Here is an 18308-nt window from a genome sequence, read left to right as displayed (position 1 = left end):
TGCACTGTCAGAAGTAGCTCAGTGTTTGGGAGGCTCTGAAGCAAAATATGGGAGAGAAGAGGTATTAGACTGCTAACAAAATGAAGGTCTACAGAGCAGTTGTGTTGACCTCATTGTTGTATGCCTGTGAAACCTGGATGGTATACCAGTGACATGCCAGAAAATTGAGTTGTTTCCATTTGAATTGTCGTAGTGAGGTTCTGAAGATCACCTGAAGGGATAACATACCGCACAGTGAGTTCCTTTCTTGAACTAAATCCCCAAGCATTCAGACTCTGCTTCAGAGAATGCAGCTTCAAAAGGATGGCCACGTTGTTCAAATGCAAAAAGCACATTTGCCAAAAAGATTATTTTATGGAGAACTTACACAGGGCAAACATTCATGTGGTGGTCAGAAGAAGCAATAAAAGGACACAGTCAAGGTCTTTCTTTAGAACATTGGAATTGTTTATGTGATATAGGAGACACTGGCACAGGAACTTTCAGCATAGCATGCCCATGGCATGCTATGCTCTATAACAAAGGAGAATTGAAAGCTCAAAGGAAACACAGGATACTCAAATTTCAAGAATCCACCCCAAATGTTCACACAGACTGTTTATGCCTAACTTGCCGTACAGCATTCTGAGCTCATATTGGTCTGATAATCTAGGATCAGACACACTAAAACTTGACTCTAGCTCAGTGATGTCATTTTGGTCCTCTTGGAGAATGAAGAAGAATCATTAGTTCCTTAAGTATATGAACTATCTTCTAATAAATTGCATCTTACCTCCCCTACCACCTCAACCCAATACTTAACACACTACCTGACACACAGTAGGTGCTTAATAAGTGTTTATTGAATTAGATTGGATTCTTAGAAATACAGAGATAGTTTTAATTTATGATTTCAACTCAGGATAACTTTCACATGGAAAGAATACAAAGAAATAGTGATCTCATTCCTATCCACCAAACAAGAAGTATATGCCAAGTACCCCCCGCCTTTGGTCTAGCAACTAGATGGTACAAAGACAAAGAATGAATCAACTTCTGCTCATAAGAAACTCCCATTCTAATAGGGAAGACCGCAAATAAACATATAGAATCAAAATAAAAAAAATAAATACAAGGTAGGGAAGGAGGCACTAGCAGGTGTTGGGGGAGGGATCAAGAAAAGCTGCTTATCAAGGGTAATGCTGAAGCTTAATCTTGAAAGAAGAGAGAGATTAGACTAGGTTGAGAAGAGGAAGGACTTCATTTCAGGCTTTGGAGTGCTACATTGAAATAAAGAAATCATGTACCATTTAAACAAATGATTTATTTAGCAATATATGTAGTTGCAAAACATACCACGTTCGAGGCTCTCAGTCATCAAGAACCCAAAACTTTGGTCTTTACCCAGTTCATGTACAGTTTGGAGGGAATAAAAAACAGAATGAAAGGGTTAAGATACCTGGTTTCTTATCTGTTGGAGGAGGGGATCAAGAGACAATGAGGTAAAGGTGATACATAGTTGGAGTGGATTAAGTGGATTCAGGAGACACTGAGGAGAGAAAGAAAACATGGTTGTTTTATGACTTTGTAAGTTGGGTGATTCTTGAAAGAGGGGAGTAATCTTGTTACTTCCCCAAACTCAGGTGACTCTAAGATTTTATTTCACAAAATGGTGGGTAAAGGTAAAATGGAGTCACTGATGCTATTTCAAAATTGTAGAGGAAAGTCCTAGTAGCAGTAAAGACATGGAAGTTGGAGTGTGTCATATAAACATCAGAAAGGCCAGCTTGGCTGGATCACAGAGTATGAGATGGAAATTAATGAGACTAGATAGATGGCTTTGTGTCCGTTACACAGACATGTGCCTATAGCTTGTTCCTTAAGGTAACTGTACATTTATGTAATATTCTTCATTTACAAATGCCTGAACGCCATTTATTCCCAATTGTTTGTATAACTCACCTAGGTTAAAGAGGTGATTTGTCTCTGTTGCTCACATACAATATTCCACTCCTTATATCCTTCATAAGCTTACACAGTCTATCTCATATTCCCACTGTGTTCTTCTTTCCTTTGTCTACTTCATGGAGTCCTTTTCTTCCTTCAAAATACAGGTCATGCATCATGTTCTACATGAAACTTTTGCTGATAGTCTCAGTTGCTGATACCCTTCCTCCCCCCCCCCAATTGTAATTAATTTCATATATGTATATATATACACACGCACATATATGTGTATATGTGCATGTATATGTATGTATACATGCACACATATGTCTGTGTATGTGTACAAACTTTATATGAGTATCCCAAAAATCTAAATGCTATAAACTTGCACACACACAAAAAGTTAGATATCAAAAATAATAATAAGAGACAGAGAACTGAGATGAAAGTGGGTGATTTCACAGAAAGAATACTTTATCTTGGAGTCTATCTTCATAGAATGCCTCTGCTAATTTGCCAACATTCTATAGGGTTTTGAATAATTACTTTTGTTGATGAAAAATAATAAAATCAAAGAAGGCATGGATTTCCAAAATTCTATGGAATATTAATCCCTAAATCATGTGAAAGGTTTAGGAAAAATATTTTGTAAAGATATTAAGTAGATAATGTAAACATACTTTTGTATCTCATCTTTTTTCATTTATTAAATTTAATAGAATTTGAAAATTCTGATATTTATGGTAAGTATCTATACTTTGAAAGAGTTCTAATTTCATCTGTATGGATAATACCAACACTGATACAGATCTCAGTCCCACATTTGCACCCATCTACTGATGTTTTCATCTCTGAACATCTTTCATCTTTTCAACATCTGGTCTTACTCTAAGCTAGAAAAATCACTCATTTGTCAAAACTCTGGTAATGGTTAGGTCCTTCTGAACTAAGTTAGACTGGGCCCACAATGGAAGAAGTCAATAATATGTTCCCAAGAAAAAAATGCTTCAAATATATGGAAAATGAGAGACCTTCCAGTGTATTAGGACCAATGAGAGCTTGTTTTATTTACCTACCATTTGAGATTCCAGGGTTATCTCCACACTACCCCGGAACAAAAAAAAAGTAAAGATAGAGAATGTAGAGGGTATCTTGTATATGTAGTATGGGTTTCTTGGATCCCCATTCTGTTCTTTAATGAAAATAAGCACTATGTGCATTGCCTCTTTGTGAATCTTTCTTAAACTTTTATTAACAATAGTATCCTTGTTCAGGATTCTCAGGATTTTTCTTTCAGTGTGAAAGAGCAGTTAGAAAATGTAATAAACTGTAATAAACTACTGATATCCCAGGAGTGCAGAATATTATTCTACCAGTCAAGAAGGACAGATTAATTACTTTTTTCCCTCAAATCAATTCCAGAACGTTAGAGTAAGAATCCAGTTACTCTAGCAGTTAAATCCTCAGTCTCTAAACATAAGAAGACACAAAAGAGAAATGCTGACACTTCCTTCCAGAATTTGATTCCAGTCATGCTTTTGCAAAGTCTCTAGATTTTCCAGTTGATTTTTATAAGAATTAGGAAACATTACTTTCTGGGTGTTTTATTTTTTTTCTTTTAAACAGGAATAACCAGTAAGATGTGATGCTGAGAGAGATCAATTAAAATGCAAATTATTTTGAATTTTAGAGTTGGAAGGTCATATGGTCATATTGCCTTCTGGTACCCAATTCAGTAGTCCTCTCTATATCATTGATAGAGCTCTACTCGAACATATCCAGTGACAGGGAGATCCCTAGCTAACAGAGACAACTCTGAAGAGCTCCATTAAAACAGGAAATTTTTCTAAACCACTTAGAGGGAAATCACTTTACCTTCCTAAACCCTCTTTTTGTCCCCATTCACAACCTCAATTGACACTTCATTCACCATTTCAGTCCTTCAATGGGTCTAATGATATCACTTATATGGACACTTCCCCATTAGTAGCAGAGATTGCAAATTATCTGTACATCTCCATCCCATAAATCTTTGATAGATGTATACCTGTACATGCTGGAGGTCTTCTTCTGAGTGGGTACAAGAGTAGCATATTACCACAATCCTGTGATGAGTCATTTTATGATGCTGTTTCACAAACATTTATTGGTAATGAGCTAGAGCCTCCACATATCCACTGTATATCTCTCTTACTATGTAGGTAACTAGTGTTTCACTAAATACTGGAGATGGAAATACTAAAGCAAGATAACCCTTGTTCTCCATAACATGTAGGATGCTTAATCAGCATGGCAGATGTCACTGCTAACAGATTTAGTAGGTGGTAATTCTCAGTGATCTTTAAGGTACAGCAGCAGATTAGATGTTGAGTGAAAAGCTGTAGTTCTGGGTTTCTTGCTCATTCAACTGGCTTGAACAGTCATAACTTCCTGGCAGCCAGGAAATTGGAAGGACTGTTCAGGAGAGGTTAGTTGGTTTGAGGATAGGAGTGTATAAGCTACTTCAGAATCCTTCTTATGGGGGTGAGGATAAGAGAGTGCTATCCAATTAAATAGAGGGGTGTATTGGCTGGAAGTTTGGGGAGAGGAGATGATCACAGTGAAATGGACTGGACTTGGACTGGAGCAGGAGGAACAGCTATTTCTCTGTCCTCGGGCTCCCAGTGGGATCTATGGGGAAGGAACAGGGAAGGCCAAGACAGCAACTCAATGGTATCTTCAAATGATCAGATCTGGAGGACTTTACCACCTATAAGAAATTCCTCATCAATCTTGACCCTAGACAAGTTATCTTCCCTTATAGTGGAATAAACTTGAGAATCTATTTTGTACCATAGGTGATATAAATTATCAGAGGATCATCAAATAAACTTAGCTATGTGACTACATCACACATCTATGGAATTTTTTGTGATTGTAACATATTCATGAGAGAAGATCAGGTTAGTAAATTTAGCAAACCATTAGTTATGTTAGAGAAAAAGGAAGAGAAAATCAAACTATTTGTTTTGTATCATTTAGACAGAAATATGATTTATGTAATAAATATTTTGCTTCCTTTTTTAGCCAACTGTGACGTTGTGTGAACAAAACCAAACATAGGTTTTACTTTCCTTGTTATAAATCTTCAATATCTACCTTAATTCTATTAAAATACTCATAGTTGATATATAAATCTGGCAGGTAAAAACTGGAATGGAAGCTATAAAAGTTCACGTTACTTAGAAAGTGATGGAAGAAGCCTGTGATAGACAAAGATTTTGTACATGATTTTATTTCTTGCTAGTTCATATAAGAAAAGATATTTCAGCTTGAAAAGGTACTGAATAAAACTGCCTGCAGAAGACAGAGATATGGCTCTCAGTGACCAGAAATCTCACATTACCTTATATAGCAATGAGAAACTGCTCCCCAAACTGATCAGTTTTCATCAGTTAAGATAATACATATAATGTTTATAGATGATGCACATATTTTTCATGTTTCTCAATTATAACATAAAACCTAATCCACATTTTATGCTTTTCCTCCGTGTTTATATATGTGTTTGTATTTGTGCATGTGTGCATGTGTGTGTGCATGTGTATGCATGTGTGTGTAAGTTTACGGCATACATAACTTTAGGGAGAAAGTAGCATTTAAAAAGATAGTATCCAACTAAATATTTATGTGAACAAATAAGGAGATGTATAATTGTTCTTTCATTGAGTATTAATAAGATTTGCTTCTACAATAAACAAAAAGATGATTATGGGACAGGGAAAAGGAGGAGACACGTTACCAGTGGTGGGACACATGAATATAGTACATAGGACATAGAGTCAATATTACATCAGTGTCACATGGGTCATTCAAGGATCATAAATCTAGAGCTTTAAGTGATCTTAGAGATGATTATTTCGTGTTTTTTTTTTATTTTATACACATACTAAAACTTAAATACATAATGAGAAAAAGAAAATTATGAACTTAAATATTAAACTTAAACATAAATAAGAAAAGAAAAAAGCATTTCATGTACACAATACAACATCAGAGAGGATTCAAAATAAATAGCAGTAACTTATCATTTTGAGAAAAACTGTATATTAAAAACTGAGCGTTAAGTTGAAAATTGTCCATCTTTTGTTTGTTAACTTGCAGGTTTTCTTTTGCTCTCTACCGTGCACTTTTTACTTTCTTCTTTGCCCGTCCTCTTTTGCTCCCTTTCCCTCCTCCCTATCCACCACCCCATGCCTATAATTGAGCATGGATAGTTTTATAAATAGATGTCTATGTCTGCATACACGTATACATTCATACTCGTATATACATATATAAATATATACTTTCCCTAAGAGATTTTACTCCTAATCTTATTTTTTATATTTGAGCATATCTCTTTTTTCTATTTATCATAACTCCTCTACTTTACTTCTACTCTTCTTGCAACCTAGCCCTCCTATTACTTAACCTACCCCTGCTCCAGTCATCCCTCCTTACCCTCTCATTCGCCTAAATCTAAACACCCTTCTATAGACCCTTTTTAACCTATTCCCTCACCCTCCACTCTAAAGATTCCCTCCTTTATCCTCTTCCATTCCCTATCCTCTTAGAATTTTCTTTTTTTTTTTAATTTAAAAGACTTTTATCCTCTTCTACATGTATATATACTTTCCCCTTCTTAGACCCATTCCCGATGAAAGTAGGCCCTATAACAAATGACTCCCCTCCTCCATCTAATTCGTCTATATTGATCCTTCCTCTTATACCTCATTTGTATAGGATAATTACTCTTTAAGCTGTTCTTCAATGGTTTTACTTTTTAAAGGTTATATCATACTCAGATCTTTCTCAAGCTTTCTGATAAGCTTCCTAATTACTAATATCAGTCTTAGACACAGGTTCTACAATTCCTTGTGTAAAAGGTAAACATTCCATCCATATTGAGTTCCTTATACTTAGTCATTGCTATGTACCTTATCTTTCTTTTGGCTCTTGTATGTCAAATCTTCCACTGCTTTCAGGGCTTTTTTTTTTTTTTTTAAATCGTTCTGAAAGTCTGACAGCTGATCAAATGTCCATTTTTTTTCATTCAAAATTGTGCTTAGCTTTGCTGGGTATGATATTTTCTGTCTTTTCACAGTTCAATATTGACCCTTCCCAAGTTTACATGGTGTGAGATCAGGGTTGCTTTACATTTGCATTTGTTTTTCCTCTTAGTGATTTGGAACATATTTTCAGTGGGTCATTTACAATTTGCAATTCTTCTTTGGAAACATATTCAAATTCTTGCAGAGTGAAGTGCCTTGAGTGAGGAAAATTAATCTTCTTGAATTCAAATAAGATTTTTGACATCTATTAGTTTTGTGACCCTGGGCAAGGCAATTAACCCTCTTTGCCTCAGTTTCTTAACGTGGAAAATGAACTGGAGAAGGATATATCAAATCACTCCTAGATCTTTGCCAAGAAAACACAAAAATGGGGTTATAGAAAGTTTAACACGACTGAAATAATTTATTGGCAACAATCAACGCTCTAAATATTTGAAGATCATACTTACACCAGTAATAATTGATGTAAATATTGTCCCACCATTCTTTTCTAATTCCGTTTTCCCTGAATTTTTTTGAGCAAAAACATTTAACCTATGTGCAGCCATAATTCTATTTTGTTTTGTGATCTTCTTTAACCCTTGATTAATTAAGAATTTGTACTCACTTTTGTCATAACTGTGAAAAATATATGTTCTTATTTTCTTAAATTTTTTAAGATGTGGCCTTTAACTTTTAAATAGTATGTTTGTCTTCAGCTGTTTCTATATACAGCTTTAGATGATAGTATAAACCTAAATTGTGTCAAATTACTTTCCAGTTTTCCCAGAAGATTTTTTTTGTTTTAAAAGTAGTCATTTATCATATAGACCTTTTTATTGCTTTTGTTTCTAGCTAGTCTAATCTGTTAAAAGTAATTTTATTAACAAAGAATAGAAATGTATGATTTGACAATTGACACAATCATAAGAATATTTCTCTTCAAATTTACTAGTAACAAAATTTTAACTTTCCTATCCTAAAACTTAACTTTTTATAGCTGTCCACTCAGAGCAATAAAGTTAAACTAGGTAAATTTTTATCCATTTGTATTTTAAAATCATCCACAAAACCCTACCATCCTGTTTGTTGTTAATGTTGGAGCAAGAAATTAAAAGATCACAAATTTATTGGGAAAGATTGATACATTCAATGAATTTATCATTTTACTATGAAAAACAATATATACTAAAAATACTGCAGTCTTAGACTGAAAAAATACAAGCATATTTATATGTATGTACATATGTGTATGGGTATCCATATGTATACACATGCTTTTTTATATGCAAATATATACATTTTATTCGTTATTAAAATTTGATGGCATTAATTTCTTTGGTTTCTTTTTTACGCCAATTTTAGTTGTACACATTACTATTGTGTGTGTTTATCTACTCCTAAGGTCTTTTAAGAATTAATAAAAGTGTATATGACAAAATTTTTGAGAAATCTGAGTTTTAGAACAAGTACTTGAAAAAACAGGGGGTAGTTGTCACAGCACTTCTGGTTGGAGTAATCAGGTCAGAATGACTAAAAGCCACTGACATCATCTTTATTGGGACATATGACCTGATATGATCTAGGGTGGTGAAGGCGGAGATGAAATATCATTGGTATGATCTGTGTAAAGCTTTGGAAACACTGAACGTATCTGTGTACTAGAACTTTCACCCCAACCCACAATCCCTCGTTCTGTAATCTACAATAAAGCTGAGGATTTTGTACCAGAAGCCCTATTACATGAAGACTGCGTCAAAGTACTATTCATTTTATAGATCTGGTCTAAAAATACTTGATCTTTTCCAGCCAAACTTTAAATATTCCTATGAGAGATTTGTAGAATACATCAACCTACACAGACAAGGAGAGATTGATAAAGGTAAGTTCTTTATGGAAATAAGAGAGGCATTATTGGCAAAGAGTATTATCTTACAAGAAAAATCAAAGTAGGTTCCATGTTAGGTAAATCAGAAACTTGAAACAGTAAGTACAAATTCAAATTTCTACTGGAAGAAAACCCCACAGGGCAAACATTTGGAGTTAGCTGAAGAACAACTAAAGACAGTATTCTTCTTAACCAAAGAATTATGCTTCAGTACATCAGGTTTGCCTGATCACTCAACAACTTTACACAATGGGTCAATGTTGAATTATTACAGTAGTAGTAGAACTGGACAAATGTTTCTTGAGTTCTGAGTGTTCACATTTGTGTTTTGTACCTTCAACTCTTTACAGACTTGATAAAACCCAAAACATTTACTTGAAAGCAGTTATGTGAACTTTTATTCTTGGATAATGCATAATTATTTATAAAACTATTTCCTCTTAAACTTATACAGTATTTTTAAATTATCTTATTTCAGAAATTATGATTGGATTTCAACATGGTGGTTTGCATTTGAAGAAGCTGTATTCTCATCTTGGAATGTGATTTCCTACCATTTCCACAACTCAGAAGGATTGTGTTTATTCAGAGTGCAAATTAGGTCATAACTCCTCTGTAAAATTTCTCCTGAATGAGCAGATTATTAATGTTTGCTCTCTCCTCAAATTACCTTTTATTTGTCCGTTAAATTCCACCACTATCTGATAGAATATAAGCTCACTGAGGTCAAGGACAGTTCCATATTTTTGTTTTGTTTTTATTTTTTACTAGTGACTAGCACTTTCTTCATTATAGAAATTGAAGAAATGTTTTTTGAATCATTGAAATGCATTGAATTTTTATTGTGAATTGTAGAGAATTGCAAAATTCTGTCAGATGCAAAAATTTCCACTTTTTAACAGACCATGATGACTCTAACGATGTCAAGGAGTTTGGTTCAAGCAACCACATGACTAATGTTGGTAAAAGCAAGTTTTACCCTAGTGCTGACAGAGGCTATGTCTCTGCTTCTTTAGTCTGATAAATACATACAAATTTCAAAGTGCACCTTGAGTTCAGCTTTTGTTTATTCTGGACTACCAGAGGACAGCAACAGTATAATACACATGCCCGGATGGAATTTATTCAGAAGGCTTCGGTTCAATTCAAGCTGTGCTACTTACTATATAACTTGTACAAGTCATTGGTTCTCAACTGTAAATTAGGAACATGATCCTAATCTATGAGATATAGTCTACAAGAATTAATTAACCTAAGAGTGCTAAGGTTTATTCATAATGTCTTTGTCAGGTGACTTTAAAAAAAGCATTTTTAAAAATAATAAGCACACCATAATTTGTTTTAAAATGTATGTATTTTTCATCGACATTTTTACATTGAAAATGAATAGTAGTTGCCCCACTATAGAAGTTTTCCAAGGAGATGTTATATGAACAAATATTATGGATATTTTCAAGTAAGTTCCTTTTCAGCTACAGGTTTGACTTGACTTCTGAAGAGCCTACCATCTCTAGGTATTCAGCACCTGTTTTGCATCTTAAGTTCATATTTTTTATCACATAAATAACAGAGATTGAGAAAGATCATATCACTGGTTTACAACTCAGGTAAACAATTCTGAAATGGCTCACTTTTAGTGAGCTAATAATAAATCAGATGAATGTGAAGTATGTTGTTCTCTATAAATTGTCCTTATTTGAGATCTGTGTGATATATGTAGCACATTAAAATGCTGGAGAGAGTGGGGGGAAGGAGAAGTGAAGATTTCCCCTTTCCCCTTTCTACACCTAACATACCTTTTCTTTCTTTCTGTTCATTCAATCTATAAATAGGATTATGTTTCCTTTCTCAAAAATGTATTTATTATCTCTAGAAAATCTTCCATTTTTATATTTCACTATCTACTCTGTATTTTACAAGTTCCTATCTTTAGGAGTCTTAAAATTTTCATGGATGAAAAATTATTTTCTTTTGATTGTGTCCAGAATAACACATTAGATTTATGTGTTTTACTTTATGTTTTAATTGTACATACACTTCACTGTCAGTATTATTTTTTAACAAACTTTCTTGGAAAAATTTATAATGACCCTGTAAATATTATTAGTTGCTTGGAAATAAGCTGCAGCTATCCAAATGACACCTTGCTAGATTGTAACTAGCCTTCTCATAAATTTGTATACAATAAAAAAATAAAAAAATAATTTCACTGTATGGTCTGTGATAACATTTTCTCTTTAAAGGGTTATTGTTATATAAGACATAAAGAGCAAATGTGATTCCTTTGACCAATCTACTGCTTTCTTTCATAAAAGATATAGGGATACTTTCAAGGGTTCAAAAAAATCACAAGGTTCTCCATCAGTGAGTAAATTTGAAATTTCAAGAGTGAATGAAAAATGGATTTTATAACTCAAATATAAGTGAAAGAAGTTGTGTGAATTGTTGGTGCTATTGTACTCCAAAGCTAAAATATAAGGGAGAGGTATTAAACAATACTAAACCCCAATTAGGATACACTAGTGAATATTTAGCAATAAGCTTAGCAGAAGAAAAAAATGTAATTACAACACATTTTTAAGTTGAATCTGCATTATTAAAGTTTTCCCTATCACTTTCTTCAGTCTAGACAATAAACAAAACAATATATCAAGCTTTATTTTGAAACATTTGCTCATTTTCAAGGCATAAATGTTCACACTGAAATTTAACAATTGGCTCTCAGAACACCACTGAGTCTACAATTTAATCTAAATTTGGTCTAAGAGCTATGAGCAAAATTTCTCAGAATTCTATTCATATCAGATTAAGAAACTCAGTTGTCAGTTCTATTCAGTTTTCAGCCTAGTTGTTAGAGTACTTGAAGTCTTATAGCTATCTTCCAGATTTCCCCTCTCCTCAAGTGTAGTCCCATATATAAACATACTAATCAAAGTTATAAATTATTGTCCATATTTTCTATTAGTGTGCATTTTGAAGTTTCATTGAAATAGCTGGAACACTGAGAGACCATGTCATTAGATGGAAATAGGTACGGACAAGAAATACAGATGCAAATTTTCCTTCTATCTTTGTCTCTGAGTAGGCATATAAATTGAGCATATCATTCAACCTCCGGCTCTGAACTTTAGTGTCCCTATTTCTAAAATTTGAATACAAGCTATATACAGCAATGTTCTCTAGAAAGTAGAATTTTGAGTCAGGGAAGCCATACTTCAAATCCAGGATTAGACATTTAACTTCCTATGACTTAAATCAAGTCATTTAACTTCTACCTGCCTCAGTTTCCTTTTCTTCAAAATGAGAAAACTAATAGCAATTATCTTCCAGGGTTGTTTTACAAAGATAAAATGAGATATTCTTGCAAAGTACTACATAAATTCTGAGTACTATTATCAATATGATTTATTTATTGATATATTTTTATTAATAGGACATACCTATTAGCTGTTGTATGAACAAATAAAATAATATTTGTAAAGTACTTTACAAACTCAAAGCAATATATAAATACTAGCTACTATTACTAATAATATGAATTACTGCTTTCTGTCTCTCATTGGATCATCTCAGTCAGTAATCATTTCTTAATCACCTAGTTATTACAGGCCAGGAATTGGACTAAGTACTTGAGAAAACAAAGAAATGGAAAAGATAGGACCTATTCAAAAGGAATTTAAATTCTAATACTGTGAGGATCTGTTGAGATAATATATGTGAAAATACTGAACTGAAAGCATATTAAAACTGGAAAATGGTTCACATAGTTGCCCTTGCCTTAAATTTGATGGAAGGAGGAGGAGGAGGAAGAGAAGAAGAAATAAAGGGTCATTTTCACATTGCAAGAATTCTAACCACTGCACCAGTAATGCGTGTACCCTAAGGCAAAAAGAGAGTAATGTCAAAGTTTGCAGTTTAAGTTTCTCTTTAGCGCCAACACTAACCACTAAAGCAAGTATTTGCTTTTTTCCTCCTTACTTTCTCAAGGAATCAAAGAAGCATTCATTACATGTGGCTGCAAGCCATTTCCAGAAATCTTCAAAAGACCATAACCAACAATGAGGTAATTTCTGCTGATGGAATTTCTTCAAGGTAGTTATGGTACCTGTCACGCCCATAGCTCTGCTTGATGCCAGGGCATTTACAGCTCCTCTTATTACCTATCATGGAGTAGTATAATGAAATATACATATTAACGTCCAGGATTCCTCTCCCTGGAAAAGCTGAATTATTTTGCGGCTTTATCTCTTACAAGAGTATTGTCTCAGTAAGATTTATATACTCTTTGAAGTTTATTTTTTCCCTCAAATTGAATAAAACCTGCCTGAAATTCTGTATAGGAGCATAGTTATAGTGTGTTGCATGTGCTATGTTTATATTTTATTTTGCTCACATGTAGTCTATCTATAGTTTCATTTCTGTAAGGAACTTCTAGTGAGGAAATGCTCCTTATCAATGATTATTAGCAAATATTCTTCGATTTTCAGTCTTAAAGATTTACCTAGAGGGATTGAGAAGTTAAATGATAAGAACTGGGTACTCAGCCTATATGTGTCAGCATCAGGACTTGAACCTAAATCTTCCAACTCTCCTGTTAACAGATATTAGATATTTGGTTTACTTACATTTTACCCATCAGAGAATCAGCCCAAAAAACCTCTGATATTCATATTAATTTAGACTTATTTGACCCAGATTTTACCTATGTTTTTCCAGGTAAAATCCTGAACTCCCCAAAATTGCAATAAAAAAATCACATCTTTTAAAACAATAACTTGTCTTATTTTGGATAATATACAGTTACTGTGTAACCAAATTCTTCCTGTTAGCAGTACCTGTAGTAACATGATTCATGGAAATTTATTATTAGGCAGACTATATTATAGATGATACAATTTTGGACTTCATAGAGTCAGAGGACCTAGATTCAAATCTGGCTTCTCATATTTTACTAACCATGTGACTTTGATCAAGTCACTGAGCCTCTTGTAACAGTAAGCATCCTAACATACACAGAGGTGCCTGCTATCACAGGTTCTTAGATATGCATAAAGGAAAGGCAGTTTAAACATGTACATATATCATTCCTTCAACCAAGCACACATATCATTTACCTAATTCAGGGTAGTCAGCACCTTGAATGTCAAAGAAAATACAGAGAAAAAGGGATCTCAAACTCAAAACCCCAAGAAATATTGTTGCCAAATTCCAGAACAATCAAGTGAAGGAGAAAATACTACAGACAGCCAGAAAGAAACCATTCAAATATCGAGGAGCTAGAGTCAGGATCACACAGGACTTTGCAGCTTCTACATTAAAAGATCAACGAAATAGGAATCTAATATTTTGTAAGGCAAAGGAGCTGGGACTAGACCAAGAATCAACTATTCAGCAACAGTCAGCATAATATTTCAGGCAAGGAGATGGTCATTCAATGAAATAAGGGATTTCCAGACTTCATGACAAAAACCCCAGAAGTTAATAGAAAATACGATCTTCAAACGCAGGTCTCAAGACAGGCATAAAAAGCTAAACAGGGAGGGAAAAAAAGCCAAAAACTGGTTACTCAATTTGGGTAAACTGTTTACCTACTACAAGCGAAGATGATACCTATTAATCTTCAGAATTGTGCATCTATTATGAAATATAAAAGGGATATGCATAGAGGGAATGACTATAAAGTAAAGGATGTGATGATAAAAATATGAATTAAGCTTGCAGAGGGATTGTAACAGAAGGTGTGAAAAGGAGGAAACAGAAAATGGTAAATTACATCATAGGAAGAAGTACAAAATTATAGTACAGGGAAACAGGGGAAGGACATGAGAATTGTAGGAGAGGTACCCTCATTTGATTTGGTTCAAGGAGGGAACAGTAAATTTAATTAAGTATATAATTCTAACTAGCTCCAGAGGTTGTAGGAGGGAAAGGCAGAAGAAAGGGGAGGAGAAGCTAAATGGGAGGGAAGAAGTAGGAAGGGTAAAGGGGAGTAAAAGGAAGGGGGGCTAAAAGAAGGGAGAAAAGGTTGCAGGAGGCAGTGGAGAAAAGTGAAAACTTTTGAGAAGGGGAAGGGAGAAGGGAGATCTAAAAGCACTAACGGTGGGAAAGAGGATGAAGGGAAATACACAGACTGTAATTGTAACTGTGAATGTGAATGGATATGGATAGCAGAATGGACTAAAAGCCATAATCGAACAATATTTTGTTTACAAGAAACTCATTTGGAATGGGGGGATACACACAGGGTGAAGGTAAAAGGTTGGAGCACAATATATTGCACTTCAGCTGATGTAAGAAAAGCAGGGGTAGCAATCCTAATCTTAGACAAAGCAAAAGCAGAAATAGATCTAATCAAAAGAGACAAGGAAGGAAACTATATCATGTTAAAAGTCACCGTAGACAATGAAGCAGTATCATTACTAAACATGTATGCTCCAAGTGGTATAGCATCCAGATTCCTAGAGGAGAGGTTGGGGGAGTTGAAGGAAGAAATTGACAGTAAAACTGTGCTAGTAGGGGACCTCAAACTCCCCATCTTGGAACGTGATAAGTCTAACTTCAAAATAAACAAGAAAGAGGTTAAGGAGGTAAATAAAACTTTGGATAAGGTAGATATGATAGGTCTCTGAAGAAAACTGAAAAATTATATGTAATAAAAGACCATGGAAAGATAAACCAAAAATCAATTGGAAACTATGTAATCTAATCCTAAAGAAGGAGTCGATTAAACAAAAAATTATAGACACAATCAACAAGTTCCTTCAACAGAATGACAATAATGAGAAAACCTACCAAATCTTATGAGATGCTGCAAAAGCAGTTCTTAGGGGTAGTTTTATATCTTTGAATGCCTACATTAATAAAGTAAAGAGGAGATCAATGACTTGGGCATGCAGCTGATAAAGCTCGAAAAAGAAAAAAAATTAAAATTCCCATATAAATACTAAATTAGAAATACTCAAAATCAAAGGAGAGATTAATAAAATTGAAATTAAGAAAAGTATTGAATTAATAAATAAAACCAATAATTCATTTTGTGAAAAAAAACTAATAAAACTGATAAGCATTTGGTCAATTTGATTAAAAAAAGAAAGAAGAAAATCAAATTAGTAATATCAAAAATTAAAGGGATGAATTTAAGTCCAATGAGAAGGAAATTAAAACAATAATTAGAAACTACTTTGCCCAACTTTATGCCCTTAAATTCGACAATCTAAATGAGATGGATGAGTATTTTAAAAAATACAAATTGATCAGAATGACAGAAGAGGAAGTTCAATACTTAAACAACCCCATCTCAGAAAAAGAAATTGAACAAGCAAATCAATGAACTCCCTAGGAAAAATCTCCAGGGCCAGATGGATTTACAAGTGAATTCTATCAAACATTTAAAGAACAGTTAATTCCAAAACTATATAGACTATTTTTGAAAATTGTGGTAGAAAGTGTCCTCCCACATTCCTTTTATGTTACTAATATGGTTTTGATACCTAAACCAGGAAGAGACAAAAAAGAGAAATAAAATTTTAGACCAATTTCTCTAAAGAATATAGATGCAAAAATTTTAAATAAGACTTTAGCAAAACGAATACAGCAACTTATCACGAGAATAATATATTATGATCACTTAGGATTCATACCAGGAATGCAGGGCTGGTTCAATATTAGGAAAACTATTAGCATTATTGATCATATCAATAAGAAAACTAACAACAGCAACACGATTATCTCAATAGATGCAGAAAAAGCTTTTGACAAAATACAACACCCATTCCTATTAAAAACATTGTAAAGCATAGGAATAAAGTGAACTTTCCACATAATAATAAGCAATATCTACCTAAAACCTTCAGAAAGCATTATATGCAATGGAGATAAGCTAGATGTATTTCCAATAAGCTCAGGGGTGAAATAAGGATGCCCATTATCACCACTATTATTCAATATGATACTAGAAAAGTTAGCTGTAGCAATTACACAAGATAAAGAAACTGAAGGAATAAGAATACGCAAAGAAGAAACTAAATTATCACTCTTTCCAGATGGTATGATGATATAATTAGAGAATCCCAGAGATTCAAGTAAAAAACTACTTGAAAGAATAAACAACTTTGGCAAAGTTGTAGGTTACAAAATAAACCCACATAAATCTTCCACGTTCCTATATATTAGCAACAAAGTCCAACAGCAAGAGATAGAAAGAGAAATCCCATTTAAAGGTAGGGTCGACACTATAAAATTCTTAGGAGTTTACCTGCCAAAACAAACCCAGGGATTATATGAACTCAATTACAAGACACTTTTTGCAGAAAAAAAGACAGATCTAAGTAAGTGGAAAAAAAACAAACAAACATCAGTTTGCTCATGAGCAGGACAAGCCAATATAACAAAAATGACAATTCTACCTAAATTAATTTACTTATTTAGCAGCATAGTAATTAAACCATCAGATAATTATTTTCTAGAACTGGATAAAATAATATCGAAATTCATCTGGAAGAATGAAAGGTCCAGAACATCAATGGGACTAATGAAAATAAATGCCAGGGTAGGTGGTCTACCAGTAGGGTTACCAGATCTCAAATTGTCTTATAAAGCACTAATTATCAAAACCACTTGGTACTGGCTAAGAAACAGAAGGGCAGACAAGTGGAATAGGCTAGGTGCTCAAGACGCAGTAGGCAAAGAATATAGCAATCTCCTGTTTGATAAATCCAAGAACCTCAGCTACGGGTATAAGAACTCACTGTTCCTCAAAAATTGCTGGGAAAGCTGGATAACAGTGTGACAGAACCTAGGCATAGCCCCAGGCCTGACACCATATATAAAAATAAAGTCCAAATGGGTACATGATCTAGGTACAAAGACTGATGTCATGGACACACTGGAGGAGCAAGGATTAGTGTATTCATCAGATTTATGGAGAACGGAAGAATTTTTGATTAAAGAAGACATGGAAAGCACTATGAAGTGCAAGATGGATAACTTTGATTACATTAAACTGAAAAGTTTTTGTACAACTAAACCCAATGCAACCAAAATTTGGAGGGATATAGTATATTGGGAAAGAATTTTTACAGCTAATCTCGGGGACAAAAGCCTCATTTGTAGAATATATAGAGAACTGAGTCAAATGTACAGCAATACAAGTCATTCCCCAATTGATAAATGGTCAAAGGATATGAACAGGCAATTTTCAGGGAAAGAAATCAAAGATATCTATAATCATATGAAATAATGCTCTAAATCCCTTTTGATTAGAGAAATGCAAATCAAAATAACTCTGAGGTACCACATCACACCTATCAGATTGGAAAACATGACAGAACATGAAAATGATAAATGTTGGAGAGAATGTGGGAGACTTGGAACACTAATTCACTGCTGGTGGAGCTGTGAGCTCATCCAACCATTCTGGAGAG

General features: G+C 33.8%; 1 long non-coding RNA gene across 1 annotated transcript in view; it reads left to right on the top strand.

Moving 5' to 3' along the window:
• Positions 1 to 11090, top strand: part of LOC140509124 (uncharacterized) — a 62080-nt gene extending 50990 nt beyond the window's left edge. Inside the window, exon 3 of the long non-coding RNA XR_011968583.1 lies at positions 9365 to 11090. This is a non-coding gene — a long non-coding RNA (uncharacterized lncRNA). The remainder of the gene's footprint in view (positions 1 to 9364) is intronic.
• Positions 11091 to 18308: the final 7218 nt, after the last annotated feature.

This window comes from Notamacropus eugenii, chromosome 5 (assembly GCF_028372415.1).
Source record: "Notamacropus eugenii isolate mMacEug1 chromosome 5, mMacEug1.pri_v2, whole genome shotgun sequence".
NCBI lineage: Eukaryota > Metazoa > Chordata > Mammalia > Diprotodontia > Macropodidae > Notamacropus > Notamacropus eugenii.
The sequence above is the reverse complement of the archived record's forward strand: the minus strand, read 5'-3'. Positions and strand labels throughout refer to the sequence as shown.